Raw genomic sequence first — 14,269 nt, forward strand, 5'->3', positions numbered from 1 at the left:
GCAGAGCGTAGTGGTTATCAGAATGCTTCATGGAATAGTAATTAATTGGAAGCTCTATTACTGTCTGCTTATGGAGTGAGGCCCAAGAGGACTGTTTTTACCATCAGTAAGACGCTCCATTCTGTTGTGAGTGGTTACAACTGGAAAAATGACTGTAACACATTCTGTAATTTATGAAGAAATGGCTTTAGCCAGAGAGGGTGTTATATTTGAAAATATTTTTAGATGCTTTGCAAATGGTTTTTCTGAATAGGTGACCTAAAGAGGCTTGTTGTATCAGTGCCCCTTCAGCAGTGTGATCTTTACTGCAGACATGAAAGGCAGGATGGCAGTGAGAGAGCTGCGCTCACGTAGTCCTGCAGATACAGTACTTAGAGGAGGCGGGACTGCCACTGCATAGTACTGAGGCTCCTAATTAATAATTAACCAGGAATTGTGAGTATTGTTATTCGTGAGAATGCAGAGAATTCTGACACTTTCAGACTAATACCCTAGCGACATTTCTATAGTTAAAAACATAAATGTTATGATCTGAATAGGTAATCTTTGTAATGTATGGATAAAATACCCCTCCCACATGAGACTGTGGTATACTGGGGTTTAGTTCTCAAGAACCTATTCCATGAATCAGTCTGAGTGTCCTAAGTCAGACAGACAGGTCCTCAAAATATGAAAATATATGACATGCCTCTGATGACAAAGGTAAAATATGATGGCTGTCTTCTTAACCTAGACAAATGAAAAGGTGTTGCTAAACAACAGTAGCTTGTACAGCATCTTTTACATTGTACTATACACTGCTCAAAACTCCTTATTGAGAGGAAATAAAACAAAATGTGACCTTCTGCTCTTCTTAACCACTCATAGAGGACATCATCTGCACATTGGACATTTCAAATACGTGTACAGCATGTGATGAGCTGAAAAGGACAGTAACTCGTTCAAGTATTATAGAACCAAAAATGATGTGATGTATAGTTCAACAATGAATAATGGACAGATATGGCTGGACTGTTTGTATGTTAATCAGTTTTAAACTACCTTGTTTTTCTGTCTGGTTAAACAAACTTGTGTTTTTATGTGTACTCATTATGTAATTAGTAATTTGTAAAGTTTCTATCTGCATCTACCTTTAGTGCAATGCTCGGTGCCTGCATTCTGTGAAAAGCACTATGCAAAAATAAATCAAATGAAACTGAATGTGTTTATCATGTTTAGTCTGAACACTGGAAGCCGGATGTAGTTGCAGCACAACTTTACCATTCACACTGTTTATTTCAGTCAGTCAGTCCTTCTTTCTATCCACTTTCTAAAGCAAAATTGCCCTTTATGGAGTTACAGGAGGATAGAGCCAATTGTATCAGCCATAGGTGAAGGACAGAAACTGACTATGAATTGAACACCCCTATACACACAGCCATACCTAGACAATTTAGAGCTGCCAGATAAACTCCATGTCTGTAGAATGAGGGTGGAAACTGGAACACCCAAAAAAAGCCCCATGGGAACACAAGGAGAAAGTGCAAAATCCCACAGATAGTGATCAGACTGAGAGTCAATCCTGGATCTTCCAGGCTGGGATTTAGCTGTGACAAATCAATCCCAATCCTCCCAAACCACCCATTCAATTGATCACTGTTTATACAGCACATTTTAATATTTCCCCGTTAAAAAAAATATTTAGGTGGTCCCTACTGGTTTTCATAGGTTTCATTCTCTTAACACCATCAAAACAAAAAGACACTGAGGTAAGAAATCTGATAGAAAAGTAAAATGTGCAATAAGCACTAAGCTATGTATTAGCATTTTTAAAAATTTAACACCATTAGTCTCTGTTTTATTTGTGGAGGCTGGAAGTAATGCCTCATTGGACAGTTCGCAATTGCACTGCTTATGTGTACATATTTTTGTTACTTCAGACACTTTAGTCAGAAATGACATGTTATTCTTATGCTCTGCGGACATTTTATTTACTACAGTAATAATGAATGTGTTATGTAATGCTGGACAAAGACAGTAGTTGATTTCTAGTGTATTATCAGTATTCTGTCTTTTCTCAGCCTGTTTAGCACTTTAGTGCTCCATAACTGGGGAAACACCAGCTGACTGAAGGCTGCCATTTAGTTGGCTGGTTCAAGAGATCTGAGGAAACACATGGCTGGATGGGAAGTTTTAACTAAAGCTGTCTATTATAGTATTTTGGATGAAAGTATTTATAGCTGGGCGGCACGGTGGCGCAGTGGGTAGTGCTGCTGCCTCGCAGTTGGGAGACCTGGGGACCTGAGTTCGCTTCCCGGGTCCTCCCTGCGTGGAGTTTGCATATTCTCCCCGTGTCTGCGTAGGTTTCCTCCGGGCGCTCCGGTTTCCTCCCACAGTCCAAAGACATGCAGGTTAGGTGGATTGGCGATTCTAAATTGGCCCTAGTGTGTGCTTGGTGTGTGGGTGTGTTTGTGTGTGTCCTGCGGTGGGTTGGCACCCTGCCTGGGATTGGTTCCTGCCTTGTGCCCTGTGTTGGCTGGGATTGGCTCCAGCAGAACCCCGTGACCCTGTGTTTGGATTCAGCGGGTTGGAAAATGGATGGATGGATGGATGGATGGTATTTATAGCTGGCCATCTTATAATTGTGATGGATGGCAGACATAGGCTGGCATCTCTCCAGGGATGGGCCCTAGTTCTTTACGTGCCTGGGAGGCCATGGTGATGAGTGGCTAAAAAGGGGCAGAGAAAATTTTGCTGTTATACTCACCACTCCCTTTTATTTTGTGATGTTATAAGCATATTGTTACTAAGTGTGATAGAGATAAACCAGAATGAAGCAGTTTTAATTTTAGGGTTTGATGTCAATATATGTAGCTATTTTAATTCAGTGTTCAATGTGTCAATTTTGAATCATCTATATATCATTATCAAATGCTGTGGTGCTGCCTCCTATAATAATAAGGAGATCTGCAGCAATGTCTGTGAACGGCAGTCTCCCTGGTCTCCCCTACTGTAGTGCTGCTGCTTTGCAGTAAGGAGACTGTGGAAGATTGTGGGTTCGCTTCCCGGTTCCTCCCTGTGTGGATAGCACTTTGAGTACTGAGAAAAGCGCTATATAAATGTAATGAATTATTATTATTATTGTAAGTTCTTTCCGAGTTCCATGGATTCAATAATTTAAGACATTCAGTTTATTAATGTGGAATTAAATATCAATCATGAAACTGAGAAATACAAAGTAGCAGCATTCACAGTTTGAAAAAGAGCACATTTTTGAGTAATGAGAGTAGAGAAACTGATAGAGTGGTAGTGCAGATGATGGATGGGAGGGACACTAGCTTTGTAGCCAGTAATGACAACATTTCAAAAACACATAAATATCTACTTTCTTACCTTAAACCAATTATAAAAATATACCTGGGTAACAGCTAATATCATATAATTAGGTAGTAGTGATCTCAAATCTAAAAGCTTATTTTTTCATGTGGTTGACCCTGATGTTTTTTATCACAATTTTATTTTTTTCTCAAATTGACAATTAAAAACTAATTGAGAAAAGTTTTATTTTTTTTATTTCCCCTTTAAGAGTCTTTTGTTATGTTGTATTCAGCATCCTATTGGTTCTGATCGTATGGCAGTCCCATGTTCATCTTAAGCCAAAAATCACAAATATCCCATACTGTGGATATGTTGTGAGCAGGCATACACCCCTAGAAGACACGGACGCTCCTCAAAAAAACCATCTTAAAAAATGCTGACATACTACCTTCACATTGCTCCCTTAGTTGCTGGGCTTACTTGCGGCTCCTCTGTTACGTGATAGACTTCTTGCGAGACGCTGCGCATACTTAAAAGCCTGAACAGCACCTGTCCTTTTTTGGCTGAATGCTTTGTTTCTCTCCCCTCCTCCTCCTCCTCCTTCAGACATCCTCTGCTTCTGTTGGGGGTCCCACTCCCGTTGTGCTCCCCAGTGATGTTTGTCTATTCTTTAATCGAGTAACTGCATATTGAGCTCGTTTTACTTCTGAAAGTGGTACCAGACAGATCCTCAAGACGATGCAGATGTTCTGGGCCTGGCTAAGGGCTCTGTGCCTTGCCAATGGAAACTGGACCTGGATCGTCCTGTTCATGCTCAGTTGCAGGATTTAATTCATCTCGTTCACAGCTGGTTTGAGGGGGACTCGATCGAGTGGATTGTGGAGAAAGTAGCCAGTGAAGCGGTACTGGCGGGGAAGTGTTTGAATAAAGTTTCTGTCTCTACAATCTCCTGTGTTTCTGTGCAATTCTGTGACCCAAGCGTGACGATGTATAACAGTGATATTTTTTAAATTTCCAGTGTCATATGTTTAAATTTGTTTCTTTGGTTCTGCAAGCATAGATATTTATAAAAATGTATACCTCCTAATAGATATAAAATGCTATCATGCAAACAGCAGAAAAATTTCAAGGACACGCATTAGTGTTGATGGACTGTAAACACACCTGCAAACTATTTTCTGCTATAACATATCAGATTTAATATTAATTGATGTATATTTCATAAAGTTATTTATATTGAGTACAAAAAGACATTTCCAGTAGGGCACTTGTCTTAGCAGTATGTGATCTCCACCTTCCAAAATAAATGCTTGGAGTTTATTTACCCCTATGCATGAAATAAATTATTAAGTGAATGGCTTACAACTCTTACACATTTAATACAGTGTGCAAACATTTGAATAAAGAATGTGATCCAGTGAAAAATAGATGACAAAGTTCTGAGTCATGTTGGGGCACTTATCGGGTTGCCCTGTTTACTTCAAATGCAAGAATAAACAAAACAAGCATACAATGGCACAAAATATAAACAAAAGCAAAAGTAATGTCCTCCTCATCTCTTTTTTTAAGGGGTCTATACACTGATGCTCCACACTCTTCCTAGCCTGGGTTCAAATGAGATGTCAGCTTGTGGGACCACCTGACTTTTACAGTTGTCAGACAGTAAGGGGTTGGGTCAGTTGCCCTCATTGTCCGTATTCTAAGTGCCAAGGAGTGATAAAGAGATGACACCATTAGTGACAGCGGCCCCTCTTTGCCCAGGCGAGGTATTACTTACCATAGATGAGCCTGGAAGGTAGTCCTTAGATGAGTATGAGTGACAAGGAATACAATTATTATAGCACTTCTCATATATCACAAAACATTACTGGGTAAAAGAGTCACAACAATGCTAGGTAGAGCTGTGGATTTTCCTCCTTCAACACCATGTCACACATTTTGTATGTAGTATATCTTATAAAAATAACTTTAGTATGGCTTTATTTGGGTAATGCTAATTTATTATTCAATTGAGGATAAAACACATTAAACATTGTAATAGTAACAATTGGATTTAAAAAATGTGGAGATAACTTTACAAACTTTTTTTACTCTATTACAAAGTGCATTGTCAAATTCTAAAGCAATTCTTTTTGATCAACCCAGCTGTACAGTCAAATGAGTATACAGTAATCCCTCCTCTATTGCGGGGGTTGCGTTCCAGAACCCCCCGCGAAAGGTGAAAATCCGTGAAGTAGAAACCATATGTTTATATTGTTATTTTTATATTGTCATGCTTGGGTCACAGATTTGCACAGAAACACAGGAGGTTGTAGAGAGACAGGAACTTTATTCAAACACTGCAAATAAACATTTGTCTCTTTTTCAAAAGTTTAAACTGTGCTCCATGACAAGACAGAGATGACAGTTCCGTCTCACAATTAAAAGAATGCAAACATATCTTCCTCTTCAAAGGAGTGCGCATCAGGAGCAGAGAATGTCAGAGAGAGAGAGAGATAAAAGCAAACAATCAGAAATCAATAGGGCTGTTTGGCTTTTAAGTATGCGAAGCACCGCCGGACAACGCAGCTGCTAGGAAGGGAGCAATGTAAAGGTAGCCTTTCAGCATTTTTTTAGAGGAGCGTCCGTATCGTCTAGTGGTGCGAACAGCCCCCCTGCTAACACCCCCTCCGTCAGGAGCAGAGAATGTCAGAGAGAGTGAGAGAGAGAGAGACAGAGAAAAACAAACAAAAATCAATACGTGCCGTTCGAGCTTTTAAGTATGCGAAGCACCATGCAGGAAGCATATCGCTTGACAAACCAGCTGCAAGAAAGGGAGCAACGTGAAGATAATCTTTCAGCATTTTTAGACGAGCGTCCGTATCGTCTAGGGGTGCGAACAGCCCCCCTGCTTACACCCCCTCCATCAGGAGCAGAGAATGTCACAGCAAGAGAGAGAGAGAGAGAAAGGCAAACAATCAAAAATCAATACGTGCTGTTTGATCTTTTAAGTATGCGAAGCACCATGCAGGAAGCATATCGCTTGACAAAACAGCCACATTTAAGCCCAGCAAGGAAGAGAGCAATGTGAAGGTAATCTTTCAGTGTTTTTTGAGGAGCGGCCGTATCTTCTAGGTGTGCGAACAGCCCCCGTGCTCACAATATATTTGAGGACTTTTATTTAATAGGTAATACGCGCTCTGGTTGGGTAGCTTCTCAGCCATCTGCCAATAGCGTCCCTTGTATGAAATCAACTGGGCAAACCAATTGAGGAAGCATGTACCAGAAATTAAAAGACCCATTGTCCGCAGAAATCCGTGAACCAGCAAAAAATCCGCGATATATATTTAAATATGCTTACATATAAAATCCGTGATAGAGTGAAGCCACGAAAGTCGAAGCGCGATATAGCGAGGGATTACTGTAATCAGACTGGATGCGATTTATATGTCCGACTTATGGGAGTAAACGATAGAGTAGTCATACTCAAAGGTAAGGTCTGTTTCTTATGGTTAAACTTTATAATGCACTGATGAGGCCCCACCTGGAATACTGTGTGCAGCTTTGGTCTCCAGACTATGAAAAAGACAGCAGCACTAGAAAAAATCCAGAGAAGAGTAACCAGGCTGATTTCAGGCCTGCAGGGGATGAGTTGTGAGGAAAGATTAAAGGAGGTGAACTTTTTCAATTTAAGCAAAATGATATTAAGAGGTGATATAATTGAAGCTTTTAAAACTATCAAATAAACTAGTCTAGTGGATCCAGGATGGTATTTTAAAAATATATTCTTCAACATGAATATGGAGACACAGTTGGCAACTTGTAAAGGATACATTTTGCACAAATGTTAGAAAGTTTTCTTCACACAGAGAACCATAGACGCACAGTATAAATTACCAAGTATTCTGGTGCAATGAAGGACTTTAGGGACCATCATATTTTGACTTGATGTTTTTTCAGACAATCTGGATAATGTGGATGGAGATGAATGTTGGGCTGAATGGCCTGTTATCATCACAGTTGTTCTAATGTCCTTTTGAATTTGTTACCAACACCAAAATCATACTCAAAATCATTAGTTAAAGCCAAAAAAGAATTCTTAGCCAAAAGATCTGAACAGTTTTCATTATTTGCTAGTCTCTGACAAGTAATCAGTAGGATTTCCTAGAGTTCAGACAACTGCTGAATACAACTGGACAATCTTATATGTCGTGACTGCCATGATGTCATGGGTTATATGGTATATGCATTACATGCCTAGCAGCCATTGCAGTCTGAAAATGGTTACTCTCATGAAATCTAGAAGAACAAAATGGTGGCATATATGAAGTGTGAAGTTGTTATGTTACATGTTATATGACAAAAAAAATAGTAAATCAAAAAATAATATTTTTCATTCCTGACTAAATGAAACATAATTACACTTGGGGTCTGAAATTTAGTAGAAAAATAAGGTATGCATTAAGTTGTTAGGTGCATTAGAGATTTTATTCTACCTACAAATTTTTATTAGCCCTCAGAAGTGTGTATGTAATTTCTCTTTGGCCACTTAGTACATGTCATTGTATTGTGTTTCTTCCAAATTCATTACTAATAAGCAATGTATTTTTGTTATCATTCTGATGCTTTGAGTTTATAAAAAAAAACAAAAAAAACCAGCAATGCCAAGATTTTTGAGACTTTTGCAGCTTCCAGTGCACATCTTCTAAACCCGTGCTGTTATGGAGGTCAAACTCTGTGTACTTTACAGTTTTTCAGATGCTTCCTTCTGCTGCATCTTTTGTTGGTTTGCACAAACCAATCTCTCTTCTGAATATGGATGCCATTTTCAGCAGAGATCTTCTTCTAGACTGTGCTGAATTACTCTGAGGTCCTGATTTTACTGTCCTTAGATCTGTCACTCTGATTAAATATCTTGTTTACAGTTTTTAAAAACATTTTAGTCTGTTTTTCTTGCTCTGTTAAATGAATAGCGGTCTTCTGGCATAGATGGATATGGTTTTCTTTGGCTCCAGTTAAGGCTAATGAAAGGGCATTTATCATCGGGTTTAAAAGATGATCTTTGACGTAGGTCTATGATTGAGTTCATTCTTATGTGCTATGATCAGTTGCCTGACAAACAAGCAAAAATATGATGCCATGTGACAGGGGAAGGGCCCCTCAAAGAGCTGAGATAATTACGTGTTCAAGATGTATCCCCCATATGTCTTTGAGTAGCCCCAGAAAGGAACTAGGCAGGGGGGTCTGGTGACTGAGTGAGAGAACTGCGACCTGGGATGACTTGGGTGATGTTCCTCTAGGTTGTTAGGGTAATATTATCTTACTTTATTAGGTAGACACATAGTTGTGAAAATGCAGATTGGTGATGCTGGCAGATGAGCAGGAACATTCTTTTAAAGTCAGATATGGTCTTGAGTACCCACAGTCGGGGTGGGTTTTTATTCCAAGCAGTTTTGTAATTAGAAGCCAAGCTCAGCAGACAATGAAACTTGGTATTTAATTACATGGCTTGCTAAGTGTTTTCATTTTTCCAAGACAGAACTTTATCACATTGCAGATTTTTCATTTTCTGAGAACATTATTCATATGTTTTGTGGTCCTGAACAGTTTTGTACCTCTTGGTCCTTTACTTTTTATTAATTTCAAAATATTTTATTAACAAATGCTTCATGATACATATACACAGGTTTAAATGGAAATACATTAGCTGGAAAGCTGGTAGATTCTTTGTCATTTTCCCCGCTTTATTAACTGATGGCTGGATAAGACAACAGGCCACAATTAAAACTGACATAGGCATTTAAAGCTTCTGAATCGTGACAAGAGAGTTAACTAAAGCTAAGCCCAAAATATATATTTTGCTTTAGAGCTAAATAAATGGGTTCTAATTAAGAATTTGCTAAAGTGAAAACTTGCAACCATTGTGGCCATCCATGATGTAACTGAAAAGCTCTGCTGTAAGCTGAGAGTAGAGAACTTCTGTATGAAATAGATGGGGTCCTGCTGCGGGTTTTGGAGGGTAGGCTGCGTTTTTGCCAAAAATAACTTTTTTGACCTTTAACTGTTCGATGAGCCTCAGAGATACAGGAATATCTGGGGCCACCGAACTAAACTCTGAGATGGAGTTGATTTTATTCTGATTATTGCCCTGGAAGCAGCAGCTGAGGGCAGCATGGTGGCACAATGGCACTGCTAGACTTCACAGTTAAGAAGCCAAATTTTGCGTTCTTGGTTCTCCCTACATGGAGTTTGCATGTTCTCCCCGTGTCTGCATAGGTTTTCTCAGAGTGCTCCAGTTTCCTCCCACTGTCCAAAGACACACAGGTTAGGTGAATTGGCAATGCTAAACTGGCCATAGTATTTGTTTGGTGTGTGTGTGTGTTCACCCAGTGATGGACTGGCATCCTGTCCAGGGTTTGCATCTGCCTTGCACTGTATTCTAGCTGAGGTGGGCTTCAGTTCCCTCTTGCAACACCGGTCTGTATTAAGCAGATTAGAAAATAACATGACAACCAACAGCTGATTGAGACATAAAGCTTCCTCATGGGTATAGCCTGGTTGTAAGAGCCATTTCCTAGTTATATAAGATTCATAAATATTTTACTAGATGACAATGCATAATCTATGGGAGGTTCCTATAACCCCCCATAAGTAGAATTGTATTGGTATATTCTTGCCATTTCTAACAGGTCTGACTAAACTTTATTCTCAGTTAGTGACCAGCCTTGCCATGTGTAAGGTGTAGAGGGCACATGGTTTTAAACCGTGCCAATGGGCCTTTTGAGTGTCTGAAGTAACTTGTAAGAAAACAGCACTTATTTAAGTGCAGAACTGTACACTTTAAGTGTACAGAAGAAGAAGCTAAGAATCTTTAAATATATAAGAATTTAAGGATCTTTAAGTATAGAAGAAGAAATAAAGAACTTTTAAGTACAGAAATAACTAAAGTTTCTTAAGAAAAGCTAAGATATGTTTTTCCTTTTTTTTGCTTTTTATTCTACGTGTGTAACAACCTTTTTCTTTATTCTTGTGTGGATTATTTGCTCTTAACTTTCACTAAATATTTTCAAAACAAACTTTTGGACTGAGAGATTTCTTTCGGCACGCATTTTACCCATGCTTAAACTCGCCTTATACTTCGGCGGCTACACCGGTGGTTTCTAATTTAGTCCTGGAAGACTTCTGTGTCTGTGTGTTTTCATTCCAACCATTTTTGCAATCATTCCTTCATTGTACCTTTATTTGATATCATTGTTTAGTGAGCTGTTCTCTTTTATTCTTACTACAAGAAATTGTGAAATTTGTATTTGTAATTTCAGTCTCTGTCTATAACATCTGCTCCCTTAAATACATAAAAACATGGAAGCACAGAATGCTGAAGGTGAGCAGTTACATTCATTGTCAACTCATTTGTAAGAAATGTTACTTTCTGAGTAGACAAGTAACAATAGCAGTGGTGTCAGAGCTCCACTTTAGCAATCTGTGTTGGTTGCACCTATATCTGCAATGCAAGTGCATACAATGAAGTTAACATATTCTACAGAAAAAGGTAAACTAAAAAGATAGCAGCAAAAGGAAAGTAAGTATTTAAAGATATTAAATAATACAAATATTTAAAAAGTTATTATATTTATAGGTTAGATCAGGGGTAGGCAACATCGGTCCTGGAGTGCCACAGTATGTGCAGGTTTTTGTTCCAACCCAGTTCCTTAACGAGAACTCAATTATTGCTGATGAAGCACACATTGCTTAAGTGACATTTTAATGCTTCATTTTAGTGGTCTCGCTTGTTAAGGTTCTCCAACCTTAATTGCTTATTTCAATCTTAAACTGCTGCATTCAGTGTTTTAATTGCTCCTTATTAGCAATAAGATGTAAAAGACAAAGCAGCCAGCAGTTCTCCAGCTAGCTTTTTTCCAATTACATCTGTGTGTGTTCATCATGCACGGTTTGATTTAATAAAACACGTAATAGAAAAATGTGACAGACTGAAAATGATCTGTTTTAGGCTTCAAATCATTTGGATGATATCCTTGGAAAGGAAAAAAATCTACGATATAAAAGCCTTACATTGCACAGACTAACAAGCCATAAAATTAAATAAGGTATCTGAGATTGGCAATGATTGGTTTCTAATTAAGCAATTGGGTTGAATGAAAACCTGTAGCCACTGCGGCTCACCAGGACCAACATTGCCTACCCCTGGTTTACATCTTATTGCTAATAAGGAACAATTAAAACACTGAATGCAGCAGTTTAAGATTGAAATAAGCAATTAAGGTTGGAGAACCTTAACAAGCGAGACCACTAAAATGAATCATTAAAATGTCACTTAAGCAATATGTGCTTCATCAGCAATAATTGAGTTCTCGTTAAGGAACTGGGTTGGAACAAAAACCTGCACATACTGTGGCACTCCAGGACCGACGTTGCCTACCCCTGGGTTAGATTACTGCTGAATTAAAAGGAAGCATGGTGCACAGATAATGAAATTGTTGGAAAAGAAGCCTGCAGCCATGGAGAAGTCCTCCAGGACCGATCTTGAAACCCACTGGGGCAGGTCATTTCAAGTTAGAGTCAGGAGGTGAGCTGGGCAAAAGCTCAAAGTGGCAGGGAGATTTGCTTGGCCAAAGCCTGAGGTGAGAGAGAAGGAAGAGGGCATTTGAGTGGTGAATGGGAGAGCTGTTTTAGGGCTTGTGATGCTATTTTTTGCCACCTGTGATACCCTATGCCAGCAACTCATGACACTGTCACTTGGTGGGGCATCTCAGGTCATCAACTGAATAAGGACCGGTATTAACTGAGGAGAGCAACAAGATTTAAGGTACAAAAAGTACAGGGCTTTTATTTTAAACCACAGCAAAGAATTAAAGTGTCCACTGTGTTTCGTTTAAACCAGTGTCTTTGGAGAAATAAAAAAGTTAAAATTATACTATTAAAAGTATAAGAGCCAAATACAAAGTCATTTACTTTCAGAGAGAACAATTAAAAATCAGTGCATAAAAGTTATAATAAAGGAAAGTTTTATTCCCATTGGAAGCACAGAAGCTGACCCAGGCCAGCCCATCCCCGGAGTACTGGTCAGACCCTGGAATCTCGCCACCATTCACCAAGCCCAGCACACAGCAGCAGCCTTCATCAGCTTTGCACAGTGCTCCATCTCCACTTCCGGACCATTCCTTTAACTTCAGCAGCCACTTTCTGCCTTCACTGCTACTTTAGTATTTGACCAGCAGATCTAGACCCCTCCTCCCAACTGTATTGTACCCCATACCCCCCCCCCCCCCCCCCCGCCTGTATCGAATCCTACATAAATGTTCTTACCATTTTGCTTTGCTCTTGCTTCTCTCAAGGTTGTGCTCACTTGCTTTCCCATGATTCCCTTTTTTACATTCTTACTTGCCCTTCTGCTATTTATTGTGCATGGCCAAACCCAGCTGATGCTTGCTTTCGCCACACCAGTAAACAGCAATCACCTCATTAAACAGTCCATGTGTATGCCATTACTAGTTAAGTAGCCAGATAAGAAAAAAACTAAAACACAAATTTAATCTTCAGAAAAATCATACTATGACAAGCCACACCACACCACACCCTTGGTAGAAAGGACCGAAACACCTGTGTTGCAGGGCCCAAAAAGGCTTGTAGTTTTTTTATTTGTGTTATTTCTGTATGTTCTTTTGCTGTTGTGTTCTTGCTCAGTGTTGTGATATCGCAATAAATAGTAAAACAAAGGTCCAGACGTCAAAGTAAGCAAATACCCGATAACCACTGCACTGGCAGCTTTGCACCTAACTCAAATGGCATGGTTCAAGGCCTGCACAGGCCTAAAATGGGGCTTTAAAAATACTTTAAAATATTCCAAATACACAAAATGCCCTTCAAGAGAGAAGATAACTGTAAAGTTCTTGATCTTTAGACTAAGGAATATTGAGAATCTTTATCAACAAATAACTTACTACATAAGAAAAAAAGAAAAAATAGGCAAATGAGGCCAATCTGCAATCCCAAGAATCAGAACTCAAAAACAAACTAAATGAATCCACAATAACCAGAAAATCATAACAGTATTCACATTGCCAATGCCATTTTCACAGTGTCTTAATGATTATCTGAGGGACACATCTCCACCGCCTCAACAGAAAAGCTGAGGGTGTTGCCTTGCTAGTGATGCCATGGCGGCCAAATCTCTTGGTGTTCCACCCACAAAACACAAGGAATATAGCATTGACACCACAATATAAACAATATTTACATAAAAGAGTACTGACAAAAAAAAAAAAAAACCTTAAAACAAAGAACACATGAAAAAAGATACTTTGAAAAAATGAGAAATGACAATAAAATTTAAATAAATAATAGCAAGGGAGAAAACCCAGCTGAAACATAATACGTTGATTCTCACAATGCATTATTAAATTATTACTGTTATTTATTGATATATTCATTCCTTGATATTTGCTATAATGTGCAGTGTAAATTAGTTTGCTTTGTATTATCTTTCTGTATAATTAATGTTTACATGTTGTACATTTCAATGTAAACTTTAATAAGTTTCCAAACTGAAACTTGCTAAGGATACATTATTGTTATATATTACAGCAAATGTACAAAAACATAAGAATAACAAATGGGGTTCATTTGTCATCTCCCATCGAGTAAGTGAAAAACATGAAGCTCCAGAATAGCTCCATGACCAGTGCATGAAATCTGTGTATCCCTTTAAGGTAGTCATCTTGTCATGTAACTATAATTGGGCAGAATCACACGTCTTGTATTTAGAGCTAGTATGGCTGTTAGAGGAGACCTCAATGACTTTAAAGATAGTATTATTGCTAATGCTTTCATGGCAGGCTTTTCAGTTATAGGGAACTGCCTCAAAGATGATATAATTCCTAGAAAAAAAGATGAAGATACATGATTTTCTGACTCCAGTGTCATTATTTTATTTCACTCGCTTCTCTCATACAGATACTGCTCCCTGTTGAGAAAT

At 38.7% G+C, this 14,269-nt stretch overlaps 1 protein-coding gene across 1 annotated transcript in view; it reads left to right on the top strand.

Moving 5' to 3' along the window:
* LOC114649427 (neuroendocrine convertase 1-like) overlaps positions 1 to 14,269 on the top strand; it is a 591,637-nt gene that overhangs the window by 465,396 nt on the left and 111,972 nt on the right. The gene's annotated exons all lie outside the window — the stretch shown is intronic.

Source organism: Erpetoichthys calabaricus, chromosome 3, assembly GCF_900747795.2.
Source record: "Erpetoichthys calabaricus chromosome 3, fErpCal1.3, whole genome shotgun sequence".
In the NCBI taxonomy this organism is placed as follows: domain Eukaryota; kingdom Metazoa; phylum Chordata; class Cladistia; order Polypteriformes; family Polypteridae; genus Erpetoichthys; species Erpetoichthys calabaricus.